Raw genomic sequence first — 12,197 nt, forward strand, 5'->3', positions numbered from 1 at the left:
AATGCACTTCTGGTATTTCCATCGTGTTTAAGATGTAAGATTGCGAAGATTGTCCCCTGAGAGAGTCAGTGGCGTCGAGTGTGAAACCTGCGGGGCACGCCCCAGATACCATCTTGATTGTGACAGTAGTTACTACATGCGCGGGCGCAATGCTTTCTGTACGGCAGTTTTTACAAAACGCAAATAATATTTTTAATTTGCATAAAATCAGTAAGTAGTAGGTACGGTCACGAGCATTAATATGTATACACTTTGGTACCATGTCACATTAACTTTTTTGACAAATTGAACTGTAAGTCTCACTAAATGTCAAATATGTTAGTACGACATAGTCCTAAAGTGGGTACATTATATTGCTCATGACTGTACGTAACTACGTCAACTCAATTCTGTACCTCATTCCTAATATGCTTAGCAGACTCATAAATCGTCAGAAGACAACGAGTTCAAATCTCAGCTCTGGTTTTAAGCCACTGAATTCGACTGTATGAGTTTGAATTCATGTTTGAATCATAAATAATTGATACCACGTGGTTTCCAAGATTTGTGCCCGGTTAATGGCAATAGGCTCACCCTCTATGGGACTTAAACATACATACATACATACATAGAGTAAACATACACTATGGAATTCCATTTGCTTCGATCCTGACACACTTCTCTTGCTTCCTCCACATTCATCAATCGTTTCGTACACGCACGCTGGTTCAGAGTAGATCGTACTAAACCTTTTCTAGGGACATCTCCAATTTGGTCAATATTGGTACGTTCTTCTAGGTCTTCCTCCGCCAGCCCTACCATCAATCTTCGCTTTAACATACTGCTCTCGTAATCCTATTATCCTTAATTCGTTCTGTGTCCAAACCAACTTAACATTCCCTTCTCAATCTTAGTCACTATATCGTCTTTTACACCACATTTCTCTCTTATCACTTGGGACTTAAATATAGCTTTTGTATTATGTACGACGTTTAGTCGACGCTGTTTAAGGCGCACACATAAAACATTTCGTACAGATAAACGCTAAAAATAATTCACTCAATAACACTTACAATATTCCCTGCGTGTGTACGGTGCACAAAGCGCGCCCATGTTTCGGCGATCGTGAAAGTGGAAAATTGTCCGTAATCGCCCTCCGGTGTACACTATGACGACTGTCTTTCAATATGTTGAACATCCCTTTTACTGCACCGTACAGTCACGCCTATATCCCTATCGGGGTAGGCCAGCCTTAAACCATCAATAATCATTCCTGGTGGGGTCATTATCTACACACTGATCGTGATCGACGATTTCCCTCATTCAGCGCTTATCGCTATCGACCCACTATAGTCGATTAATTCCTTCAAATATTTTTCCTCTCAGACGACGCCCTGAGCCGAGGTTCGCGCCCAACAGGGCACCCTCAGGCCTGTTGTGTTAAACGTTGTACCGGGTGAGAGCCTTCAGCGCTCCCCATTTGTCCGGCAAAGTAGTTGATGCCATCTGCGGCAAATCAATAAGTCATGTCAAAAAATATATCTGCACACTGTTTCTCACTCTATCACTCAATTTAACACCGCAGATGCTACACAGACCTTATTACTACGGCATTAATCCTACTTTCATGTGTCTTCTGCTATCTTCTATCGTGTGGGTTGTGAGATGGAGTACCAACCTCATTAACCCTGGTGTCAGGGTTACTATTGAGCCGCCAAAGGCCCCTAACATGACTCATATAACGACTACGTACTTACATCAGTAAGTAGTAACCGGGACCAACGGCTTAACGTGCCTTCCGAAGCACGAATCGTCTTACTTTCGGACATTCAGGTGATCAGCCTGTAATGTCCTAACCAAACTAGGGGCCACAAAGTATTTTTTTTGTGATATGTCCCTACCGGGAATCGAACCCAGGAACTCAACCACTGGACCACGGAGGCCGGTCTTCTGCTATAACCAACATTCATTACCGTACTTTAGCAGGACCAGTACTGCCTTGTGAACAGCCATCCTCGCATCTTACATTCGCTACTAACAATTGCATGCATCGCCCCATTAGCTTATGTTTCTTTTTTTTTTAAGAACGTCTAGAACTCTGTGCCGAGGTTTTTCTTGCAGCTTCTTTTCCCCGGCTATACAGGTTGTGAGAAGCTGCAGTAGTTTTAGGCGGATGAGACGTTCGTTATGTAAAAATGGTTGTGAGGTGGAATACCAGCCTCATCAACCCTGGTGTCAGGGTTACTATTGAGCCGCCAAAGGCCCCTGACATGGCTCATCCCTATCTGGCCGACTGGACGGCAACGCAGCAACATGGTTGTGAGCAGTTCAGGGCGTCGAGTGGTGTACACCGCTTTCTGCGAGGCGGTTTACCCGCCTTACCAACTCGCGACTTATGCATCTTTCACTTCCACCCTGCGTATAGCTCTAACGCCCCACTCTGGCCGGCCAATGAAGGCAAGCCAGAGGTGAGAGTCCTGCAGCCCCCGCTGGGGTCCACTCCGGCCGGCTAGTGAAGGCAAGCCGGAGACGGAGGGCTTGACCGACTCTCGGAGGATCTCAGCTCCGTGGTGTCTGCGGAGACTGACTGCACTGTTGAATTCACCAGGGACGATGAGAGATGGAGCAGAGATAGGGTTGTCACATCCCTACGCCTTTATTATTATTATTTATACTTATTGTTTTATTTTATTTTTTCCTTTTCATTTCTGAGGGCTCTCACCTGGGAATTATTGTTAATAATACTAATATCATCAAGAGAATAATACCTATATAGTAATATCTACTTATTTGGGATGTAAAAAAAAACACTTTTGCTTTCACAGAGTCGTGATTATTGTCACACTTGGCGCTACTGACTTTCACAGAAGACATTACATTAATCTTACATCTCAAACATGTTTTTTTCTCTTAAAAACATTACCTATCATCTTCCTAACGTTTCAAGCCATAGAGGCGGTCAAAGATTTTCGGGGATATGGGTTTCTTTACGATGTTTATTATGAATGAATAATATATATTGTACCTACATAAATAGCCTATATACGTCCCACTGCTGGGCACAGGCCTCCTCTCAATCAACCGGAGAGGGTATGGAGCATACTCCACTACGCTGCTCCACTGCGGGTTGGTGGAGGTGTTTTTACGGCTAATAGCCGGGACCAACGGCTTAACGTGCCCTCCGAAGCACGGAATCAACCTACTTTTTCGGACAATCTGGTGATTCAAGCCTGAAAAGTCCTCACCAAACAATTTCGACAATGCCCCCATCGGGAATCGAACCCGGACCTCCAGATCGTGAGCCTAACGCTCTTACCACTAGACCACGGAGGCTGTATATTGTACCTAATGAATGATTTTTTTTTGACGAGACTTAACATAAACAGCCTACATACGTCCCACTGTTGGGCACAGGCCTCCCCTCAATCAACCGGAGGAGGTATATTGACGAGAGTTATTGTAAGTATTTTTTTTTATTGAGACTTGGTCAGGGATACGGGTAAAGACTTCATCGGTATCAGAGGCGGTGATGAGAGCCATCGGTACGGCAATGCAGGACGGAAGGGGCAAGTCACAGGGACTGTAACCTGGAACTTGACAGAGGGCAGCAGTAACTGTCAGTAGTATAGTATTCAGTATGTATGTATTGAGTCCTAGCTCGGCTTTGAAGACTAAGTACTCTAGGCGCCATCACACTTGCGTCAGAGTACTGCGGGGCGGAAGGCAAGAGGGAAACCACTGCCCTATTTTACCCAAAAAAAGTAGCATGGAGGATGGCACACCGACCAGAGCGTGGCTCTTAAATTAATTATGATGATTGTTTTAGTTTGTGGGCTCTGTTTTCCGCATTTAAACTCTAAGATGGTCCATTATGCGTGCTATTGTTGGCTACATAAGCCAACCTAACTCCTTCCAGAAGCTCAGAAGCTTCCTGGGGTTTTCACAGGCTTCGCGGAGCGACCCCATTCCTTTGGGGATTTGTATCCGTTGTGCTGTCACTCCCGTGCATTCCAGGATTACATGGGAGCTATTATTTACCCCATATGGCATTTGTAGTGTATTCGTCTCAATATAATTAAATAAATAAATATCGGCTCGTTGCCACACACTACGTCTTCACTCCACCCCCGTACATACCCGTACAGTTTACTTTTTAATTGTGGCCACCGCGTAGTGCATTGCCCGTAGACAGAATATATATGAATCGATTATATCGATTCAAGTATTTTATAATATATTACATATTTATATATTTAATTATACCTACGTGTATTACAATAAGATGTGTTTATGTATTTATGTAAACACTACATGGTTAACTACTTGGCCGGAAGTAATGAATGAAGACACTTGCAGCCACTATTGATGCTATCGCCCAATGGTCCAACATGTTAAAACGACAGTCAGTTTGTCAAAATAGTTATATAGCTACATTTGTAAATATAAATAAAAAAATATATTCGCAGTAGTAGTATTTCAATTTAATAATAGATTAAATAAACATATTGTCTAAATTACATTCAAAAAAGGAAAAGAATACAAGTTAAAAATACATAAGGCACATAAATACGCAAAAAAGGTATAATAAATTAAAGAAAAATAACTTTATTTTTTTACTTAATGGCTATCAAATGTAGTAAGACCACGGTAACATGATCATTAACTAACATACGGATACCTGGATATACATAAAGCTGCCTCAGGTACATGCTCTATAAAGAAAACAACCATTGAAATAATAATAAGTATATTGGTTACTTACTCTAAATTTCCAAAACGCACGCGTGCTCAAACACAAGTGTACACGTGTTCAAAATGGTACGTCTGCCTTCGATGCGTGCTCGAATCAAAAGAACCCCAATGAAAGACAAACACGCCTTTTTATACCCTTTCTCCTAGTGTTGCCATATGAAGGCAACACAAATTCGCACAAAATTACAGAAAACCTAACATTCGACCATCCTGACGTCGTGCATGTCCTCATGCACGTAGACAAAACGTCCAATGTTCAAACCTAACATTCGGCGGGCCAAGTGATTCCACACTCATCGAGAACAGTTACAAAGCTTCACTTAAAATCTAAAAGTACAACGACATATAATCACATTTACGGGGTGAAACATCAGCTCTTCTTTCTAATCATAATATAAAGCTATTCAAGTTGTCAATAGTTCGCAAACCCTTCCTTCTCACGAACCATTGCAAAGCAATTGAGTGTGAACCTTCTTTCTCACACTTGTAATTATCGTATACAAACCTTCCTTCTTATATACGATAATTAAAATAATCATAATATAAAGCTACTCAAGTTGTCAATAGTTCGCAAACCCTTCCTTCTCACGAACCATTGCAAAGCAATTGAGTGTGAACCTTCTTTCTCACACTTGTAACTATCGTATACAAACCTTTCCTTCTTATATACGATAATTAAAATAATCATAATATTACAAAGCTATTCAAGTTGGCAATAGTTCGCAAACCTTTCTTTCTCACGAACTATTGCAAAGCAATTGAGTGTGAACCTTCTTTCTCACACTTGTAACTATCGTATACAAACCCTTCCTTCTTATATACGATAATTAAAATAATCATAATATTATAAAGCTATTCAAGTTGGCAATAGTTCGCAAACCCTTCTTTCTCACGAACTATTGCAAAGCAATTGAGTGTGAACCTTCTTTCTCACACTTGTAACTATCGTATACAAACCCTTCCTTCTTATATACGATAATTAAAATAATCATAACATTATAAAGCTATTCAAGTTGGCAATAGTTCGCAAACCCTTCTTTCTCACGAACTATTGCAAAGCAATTGAGTGTGAACCTTCTTTCTCACACTTGTAACTATCGTATACAAACCCTTCCTTCTTATATACGATAATTAAAATAATTGTGAACCCTCCTCACAAAATTGAAAGTCACCTTAACTAAATAGCTATGAGCCCTCCTTCTCAAGCTATTACTAAATACACATCTTACAGTTTCATCCAACAAACAGTACCTCTACTTACTTTCTTTTGATTGTATATAATAATGACACAATCAGTCATCTTCATCACTACTTTCTTTATCATCATTAACGTGAATCCAGGGTGACATTCGATTTGTTAAATGAAGTAGTCATCAATCCCAACAAATTCAAACTCAAAAATATGTTTATTCAGTAGGTAACATTGTTACACTTTGAATCGTCAATTTTTATATCTTTAAGGGATTCCCGAACTGACAATAAAGTATAATTTTGCGTTTCGCATACTATTTCGTTCAACATAGGATTAATTTCCGCATCCATCTGAAGTCCAAACATTACCTCAGTCCGTCCCGTTGTCTTCCGACGGGTGTTGTTCATGCCCCATTGGACTCTACCTATCTTGTCATCCCAGACGTTCTTGTCAAAATTAAGATTTTGCGCAGTTAACGACCCTAACATCGTGCGATTACACTGCTCTACTTGTCCATTGGACCTAGGACTTGCAACTGCGTTCAACACGTGTCTAATACCTTTATCCGAGCAAAACGTTTGAACACGTACGAGGTGAAGAAAGTACCGCGGTCGCTAATAATTCGATCTGGGTTTCTGAACGTATAGAAAATATCTTCTAATTCTCGCGTTGTTGTAACTGTTTTTGGTATTTCTGACTGGCCTGATAAATTTAAATTTCGTAAAGGCATCTACGACTACCAATAGGTAAGAGTTTTCCTCTCTTTGATCGCACAAAAAGGTCCAAGGTGATTGATGTACAGGGTGTGAAAAGGCACCTCGACTTTTCGTTTACGTGGAATAGGCCCTCATTTGAATTAGTTTTCTGTTATGTACTTTAACCCATCTGCATCAATATCAGTGGTAAGAAATTCCCGAATGCGACCCAGTTCACTATCACCTAATTGAAGAGTCTACAACCTGTCCCCCTCATTGATTGACATAACCGTCGGGTAAAGACCAGCGTCAATTTCCATTGAACTAAGATCCTCAATTGGGTTCCGAAATAGAAGGTCCACGTGCGACATTTTCGTGCCAGCACGATATTCAAAAAGCAAAAACAGCCACCAGCGGGCAATACGTCTAACCAAATCGCGTTTGGAAAGCATGGAGCGCAACGCACTACAATCGGTCATGATTTTGAAATTCTGACCCAGAAGATAAACCCGAAACTTTTGAGCGAACTTACTACCTATAGCAAGAGTCTCAAGTTTATAAACCTTTTCTCTTCTGGAGATGTCTGGCGACTATAGTACGCTACGGGATGGTAGGTGTCGTTTCCATTACGTCGCTGCATCAATATTCCACTGACGCCCACTTCACTGGCGTCAGTGTGCAACTGTGTTTCGGCGGTCGGGTCGTAAATGGCTAAGATTGGCCTATCTATCAGACTACTCTTGAGATCAACAAATGCGGCTTCTTGTTCCTCAGTCCAACACCATTCCACATCCTTCTTGAGCAACTTATTCAACGGATGTGATAAAGACGCGTAACTCCTTATAAATTTTCCGAAAATATCCTACTAGTCCCAGAAATTGGCGGACGGAATGTGGACTGGTGGGACGAGGAACATCAAACACTGACTGTGTCTTTTTGTCAGCCGGCCGCACCCCAGCAGCGCTAATATCATAACCCAAATAGTTAATAATTCTGCTGTAAGAAATTACATTTTGCCAAATTCAGAGTTAGGCTTGCCTTTTCTATCAACTGTAAAGCCCTTTCTTACCTATCCAAACACTCTTCTACATCCTTTTCGTAAGTTAATACGTCATCGATGTAAGCAGTAGCTTCTGAGAACCTAGCGGAAACCAATACCTTATTCATCAGCCTTTGAAATACAGCTGGTTCGTTAGCCAACCCAAACGGCATACGATTAAATTCATATTGGTCGTCTGGGGTGATAAAGGAAGTTAAGGGTTTCGATTCTTCTGCAATAGGCACCTGGTAGTATCCAGATGCCAGATCCAAAGTTATAAAGTAGGCCTGCCCCACTAATCGAGCAATCTCGTCTTCAATCACTGCCATCAGGTACCTTATCTTAACTGTCATTGAATTCAGAAACCTATAATCAACACAGAGCCTTTGTTTACCGTCCTTCTTACGAACCAACATAATTGGACTCGCATATTCCGATACAATTTCTCGTACAATCCCCGCATTCATCATCTCACCAACCATTTCTCTTACTTGTTGTCGTTCCTTGTGCGACAATATGTAAGGCCGGTAAACCACAGGACGCTCAATATTCAATTCAATTTTCATTTCAGTCATATTTGTACATCCCAACTCCTCTAATGATTGCGCGAAGCAATGCTTGTATTCGTTCAAAATGTTAAAATAGACGTCGTTTATGTGGCTCTTCAAGCGTTTTTGCTAAAGTTAACATCTTTAGGCTCTATACCTAAATGCTCGCCAACGAGGTCTGTGGGTGATGTACAAATATGATTGACAATCTGAACTCTATTTCATCTACCTATAATATCACCTTCATCAATATAACAAAAGCTGACAATGGGGTAATATGAACAAAGAGCTGACCTTCCTCTACTTTGTATAACCCGCCGGCTATCGTGAATTCTCGGTTTGGCTTCCCCACGACTCTTCCGCTAAGCCTAACATATCAATTAATCACAACATCAGTACGAGCTCTGATAATCGCCTCTCCACTCAATCTTGCGCATGAAGCGGAGACGACCTTTACACTCGCAGTATCACCACTACCACCGTTAGCAAAAGGGAATTCATCATCATAATAAAACCTCAATTCGTTGGCATTCTTGAATACCAGCACCTGCTTCTGTTAGGTGAAGGACTGTCCTACTAATATCGGACAATTGAGCAGATTACTGTCAACCACGTGACACAAAACATCCGCACTAACACCGTCGATGCATAAATTAACCTGTGTCCTGCCCATGGACAAAATAAAATTACTACCAAAACTTTTAATGGAGTCGGGGGTTGATCACAAGTCTACCCCAAAATCAGTGTCGTTGTTTGTTTTATGAGCGAAATTTCGCTACCGAAATCTATAAACGATATCATAGAGGTGTCATTTACCCTAACTGTATTGAAATATTTTGAGCCCGACTTAGAGGTAAGTATGCGCATGATTTTAGGAATGTTACCTAGATTATCACGGTTTTCAAAAAAAAAGGGACTCTGCAAGTTTCCATTTTATGACCGAACCTACGACATCCTGTACATTGGACCAGAGGTTTGGGGCATTTAAGATACGGGTAACCTTTTTCCCTACAGTTAAAACAAAATAATTTGTAACTTGAATTTTTTTGAAGTCTTAACTGATTTATCCCTATTGTCATTATTACTTCCCGCTGTGGATTCAGTCGACTACTTTGTTTTATTAAAATGAAAGCGATCGGACGGCGGTTGGTTCTCCTTATTACTCATCAGAAAATGGAGTTGATCAGGCTGCGTACATCGTAACGCTTATCGCCGGATCTAATTATCTTGTCACTTAATCCGTGGATAATGCAGTCCACGGCTCGTTTCCCTTCGATGTCACACCGGTTCACGATGGCTAATTCTTCATAATAATAAACCTCTAGCGGTTCACCAAACCTACTCTTTCGCCTAAGCGTATCCTCCAGGGATTGGCCATAATCATGTTCAAAAGGAAATGCGTCTAACCACTTTTGCTGCCATTCTGCCCAGCTGTACAAAATAGAATTGAAGCTTTCATACCAAACTTTGGCCAACTCCTGCAGTTTCTGCATTGCGAAGTGGATAACGGTTGTTCTCATCCCATCCGTAAACAGTGGCACACTCATTAACTTTCTTTAACCAAGTATCAATCTTTTGACTTTTCGATGAGGGTCCAAATTCGGGTAACATGGTTCATAATACTACTGGAAGGATGTGATGTGGCGACTGCTGTCGGATTAGGTTAAGATCTTAAGTTAACTAATGATTCAACAATATTAAGAACATCTTTAGATGAAAATGTAGGGCTATCTGACCTTTCTATTCCCTTAGCTGCCGACGAACGTCGCACCTCCTGCCCTTCGCCGCGACGTCGTTGGCTGTGTCGCTCGTTGTGCCGACGCGTGAAGCGACGTCTCTCTCCGGCTGCACTCCCGGCTCTCTCTCCGGCTGCGCTCCCGGCTCGGCTCGGCTCGGCTCGGCTCGGCTCGGCTCGTCTCGGCTCGTTTCGGCTCGTCTCGGCTCGTCTCGGCTCGGCTCGGCTCGTCTCGGCTCGTCTCGGCTCATATCGGCTCGTCTCGGCTCGTCTCGGCTCGGCTCGGCTCGTCTCGGCTCGTCTCGGCTCGTCTCGGCTCGTCTCGGCTCGGCTCGGCTCGGCTCGGCTCGGCTCGGCTCGTCTCGGCTCGTCTCGGCTCGTCAGTCGTCTTCGTGGAACGATCTCGTCTTCAAGAGGCATAATCTGGAACTCGAAAACATTGGAACATGTAAATATTCTTCAGATAACCCTATATGTATATATTTATACAGATATATTTCCAAAGTAAAATATCTCAAAAACGGTGTATCCTGATTAACAAATATGGATACGATCCCACTTCTGAAATGTAGTAAGACCACGGTAACATGATCATTAACTAACATACGGATACCTGGATATACATAAAGCTGCCTCAGGTACATGCTCTATAAAGAAAACAACCATTGAAATAATAAATAATAAGTATATTGGTTACTTACTCTAAATTTCCAAAACGCACGCGTGCTCAAACACAAGTGTACACGTGTTCAAAATGGTACGTCTGCCTTCGATGCGTGCTCGAATCAAAAGAACCCCAATGAAAGACAAACACGCCTTTTTATACCCTTTCTCCTAGTGTTGCCATATGAAGGCAACACAAATTCGCACAAAATTACAGAAAACCTAACACAAATAAACTTTTTGTTCTTTATCCAAACAGTCACCTAATTTTTAAATAAAACAGCAATGCATTCTGTAAAATTATTTCAATGTACAAATAATTTGTATTAAAATGGATTGGTTGCAGTATTTTAATACAGTAAGTAATTAAATTAACGTACAGTATGACATAACGATAAAAGGAATGAGACGTTAAAGGTTCATTCAAATGTTCATTCACTATTATTCGTTTTTTGAAAAAGAAAAAACTGCATCGGTGACATTTACAAATATGCCTCAAACGAAGCGCAAAAGGTGCAAAGAAACTGGCCTGAATCACATTAAAGAGATACTAATTTAATAAGAAACTCCTTTGAGAAAAACCGTACAACAAATAGGAATTAAAAAGAAAAAAACTTTAACAAGTCAACTGGCTATTAAAACGCGTTCGTTTAATAAATTTATAGAAAAAAAAGCGTCCGGCGTTATGTAAAACTGGTGTAACCGTATAATTCACATTTTCCTCCTACCCGTCGCTTACCTACAAAAATTAAGCGTACATCTGGGAAGATCCCATTAAAGCCACGTCTCCATTTCGGTCCATAAAGATGTAAACATCATTTTGTCTCGCTTGGGCGTTTAGTTTCATATTGGGACGGAAAGAGACGAAGGTTGTTGATGAGGTACGCAACTAATCAAACGTGTCCAGTGTCCGGTCGCTTACGCATCCCATGCCGAAATTATCTGCCATTAACTTGAGATTTACCGCGAATTTTTACATAAATACCCTCTGTTTCTAAAAAGCTCTTCATAAATACAGTCCGCAATATAAATACAATAATATTGACCAATTCACACAAACCAAAACTATCTTTTGGCCTGACAACATAAACTTGGAGATAAAAAAAATCGAATATGTGACTTATTTACTCGAAGTTAAAATCTCAAATTGAGTGACCCGTAGCTAATTGACTTAGGACTTTTCAAAGTATAATAATTTTCGTAAGTTCCATGTGAAATCACCTGTAACGATGTGGTTGTCCTTTTCTAATACAGTATATAAATCGTTGAAGAGGGAAAGAGACAATTCTATATTCAACAGACACCGATGGCTCTGGTTGCATACGCTCGCTGACTAAACAGGTTTTTGCTGTGATTGCAAACATTTTGTTTTGTAATTTTAATAATAAAGCTTTTTATGGAAAATCAGAAAGTCTCCATATCTGCAAACTAAATTATTTCATCGATAACACAAAATAAAATATTTATGAGAAATTGCTAGATGCTCAAACAACAAATAAACTCAGAAATATATTTGAATTGAGACAAATTATGAAATCACTGATAATATTAGCTGAAAGTCTGTAAATCTATTCAAGAAACTAAATCGTATTAC

General features: G+C 40.8%; 1 protein-coding gene across 2 annotated transcripts in view; it reads left to right on the forward strand.

Annotated features, from left to right (window-relative positions):
• LOC126376652 (glutamate--cysteine ligase regulatory subunit) overlaps positions 1-12,197 on the forward strand; it is a 206,920-nt gene that overhangs the window by 31,424 nt on the left and 163,299 nt on the right. Inside the window, exon 7 of one of the 2 annotated variants that reach the window (XR_007567728.1) lies at positions 222-283. The exons of the other annotated variant lie outside the window; for it this stretch is intronic. The gene's annotated coding sequence lies outside the window, so the exon portion shown is untranslated. Of the gene's footprint in view, positions 1-221; positions 284-12,197 lie in introns of those variants that run through there. 2 annotated transcript variants of the gene reach the window in all.

Source organism: Pectinophora gossypiella, chromosome 21 (assembly GCF_024362695.1).
Source record: "Pectinophora gossypiella chromosome 21, ilPecGoss1.1, whole genome shotgun sequence".
In the NCBI taxonomy this organism is placed as follows: domain Eukaryota; kingdom Metazoa; phylum Arthropoda; class Insecta; order Lepidoptera; family Gelechiidae; genus Pectinophora; species Pectinophora gossypiella.